At 45.8% G+C, this 2,611-nt stretch overlaps 1 pseudogene; it reads left to right on the top strand.

Annotated features, from left to right (window-relative positions):
• The first annotated feature begins 312 nt into the window (after positions 1–312).
• Positions 313–1,009, top strand: LOC114501385 (annotated as a pseudogene).
• The last annotated feature ends 1,602 nt before the right edge of the window (positions 1,010–2,611 follow it).

The raw sequence follows: 2,611 nt of genomic DNA, 5'->3' as shown, positions 1-2,611 counted from the left end.
CTTCTGTCCTTCTACCTAATAATATAGAAGGTTGCTGGCATAGAATTGTGGGAAGATAGATGTGGACCCCAACAAAGGTGGTACTTTACTATGGACAAAGCCAAAGGAAATTTGGCAAATAAAATTTTCATAGGCCTATTTATCTGTGCAACTCTTTACACGAATGTTTAGACTAGAGTTCAGTTGGTAGCAGGAGCAGAGAATGGATCCCAGAGAGCCCTGAGCAGCCCCACTGTTGCCACCAGCCTAGTTATCATCATCCTGGAGGAGCCACAGCGGCTGCAACTAGCCACGGTAATCATCACAGCAAACATGAGAAGAGAAGCCCAGACCCAGCAGCCACCCCTCCCCCTACCAAGTCTGGCACCATGGGCAGTGGCCCAAGAAGTGGAAGCACCAGCGGTTTTATATCAGTGGTGCCTGCCAGCAGGGACAAGAAGGTCATCGCAAGGAAGGTTTTTGGAGCAGTTAAATAGTTCAATGTAAGAAACAGATATGGTTTCTTTACCAAGAATGACACCAAGGAAGGTGTATTTGTCAACTAGACTGCCATAAAGAATAATCATCCCAGGAAGTACTTTCGAAGTATAGGAGACAGAGAGACTATGGAATCTGATGTTGAAAGAGAAAAGTGTGCAGAAGCAGCAAATGTCACAGGCCCTGGTGGAGTTCCAGTGCAAGGCAGTAAATATGCAGCAGACTGTAACCCTTATGGACGCTATCCACATCGCAGGGGTCCTCCACGCAATTACCAGCAGAACAACCAGAATAGTGGGAGTGGGGAAAAGAATGAGGGATTAGAGAATGCTCGGGAAGGTCACACCCAATGGCTTTGGCCGTACTGCAGATGGTGGTTCCACCTTACTACATGAGGAGATCCTATGGGTGTCGACATCAGTATTCCAACCCTCCAGTGCAGGGAGAAGAAATGGAGAATGCTGACAATCAGGCAACCAGGCTGCAAGAGCACAATGTATATAACAATACAAAGATATATAGCAATACCTAGGTATAACCTAGGTGGCAATATATATATATATATATATATATATATATATATATATATATATATCTGCAATTGTCTTATCTGAGTGGACCAGTGAGAATTTTGAAGTCCTGACCTTTAAGGGGGACTCAGAATTTCAAAGTCAAGATCTAGGAGAAGATGGCGTCGGAGTAGGAAGGAGCAGATTCAGCTTTCCTCTGCTCAGGGGAGAAAATCCTGACTGATCTATGGAGTAGAGAGGCAAGCAACTAACATACTTAAGCATTTTTGAAAATAGGGGACCAAGGATTGTGGCAGAACCGAAAGAACAAAGAAGGGACCCTAAGGGGAGTGCTGCAACAAGGTAGGGTCCCAGAACCAGCGCGTGGTCCCGGGGCTGTAGCCCCAGGCCCGGGCCACTGCTGGGTTTGCCATAGGGTCCTTGGGAGAGAGCCAGGTCAGCTGCTCCCTCCCCAGGCAAACAAGGTCTGAGCAGCTCTGGGAGGAATCCAGGTGCTGGCAAACACACGGGGGCTGTGAGCACCTTTGGAGGCGGTGGACACCGGAGGGGCTGAGTCGCACAGCGGACCCGGACGCCCACGGTCACTGGTCTAGCTGGAGCTTTTGGCGGTGGGAGAAGCCAGGCCACTGTGGGGAGCGGCAGGCTTGAATGGGAGGAATTTCTCAAGAGGAAGGAGTGAATAGACACAGAAGCTGTTTGGGGAATTCTCCTAAAGTGATCAGTGGCTCCAGCCTCCCTGCTACCCAGCTGTGGGCGCTCCAGCACACCAGCAAGTGGGCGCTCTAGCACACCGGCACATGGGCACACCTGCGCACTGCGCGCCTGCAGGGAGACAATCCCTGCACCCCAGTCCACAGCAGTAACCCTGGGGAAAGACCTGATTCCCACACCCAGGGTGCAAGGCTGAGGAGACAGTGCAAACTCCGCTGGCCAAGGAAGAAAAGCCAAACAAATTATCCTTCAGCCTGCCTCAGCCAGCAAGAGCAGAAAAAATGGGTTGGCCACTTTGAAATCAACTTTTTAATTTGATTCTATTTTTTTAACAATTTTTAATGTTTTAATTTTTATTGTGTTTATTCTCTTTTGATTTCTTTTTCCTCTCTTACCTGATTTCTTGTTTTATTCCTTCCTCCTTCCTGTCCACCAATTTTATCTCTTCTTCCTTCCTTTGTCTGCCTTTTCTATTTTTTACTTTTTTAAATTTTTTTCTAAATACCTAAAAGTGAGACAAAAATCCTGGATCTGTGAAAAGACCAAAGTTGAACCCAAAGAAGGGGCATCACAACAGCTGGGACAGTGAGATAAATGTCACTCTGATATTACAGAGAACCTGCAAGTTATTGCATATTTATATTATTATTATTATTATTATTTTTCCAGTATTCCTACATCTTTTTTTAATAGTCTTTTTATATCCCTCTTCTTTTTGTATAGTCTGCTTTACTAGGCTAGATATATTGTATGACCTGACAGCTTTCCCCTGATATCTCTTCCCATACTGTATTGCTAATCTACTGTTCTTTAACTCAACTGTGTCCCATTAGCACATTACTCAAGATTCTGTACTCCCTATTCTTGTTACCTAGATCTCATAAACTCTGTCA

The sequence above is a fragment of the Phyllostomus discolor genome, chromosome 7 (genome assembly GCF_004126475.2).
Source record: "Phyllostomus discolor isolate MPI-MPIP mPhyDis1 chromosome 7, mPhyDis1.pri.v3, whole genome shotgun sequence".
NCBI lineage: Eukaryota > Metazoa > Chordata > Mammalia > Chiroptera > Phyllostomidae > Phyllostomus > Phyllostomus discolor.
Note: the sequence above shows the minus strand (reverse complement) of the source record. Positions and strands in the feature narration are given on the sequence as shown.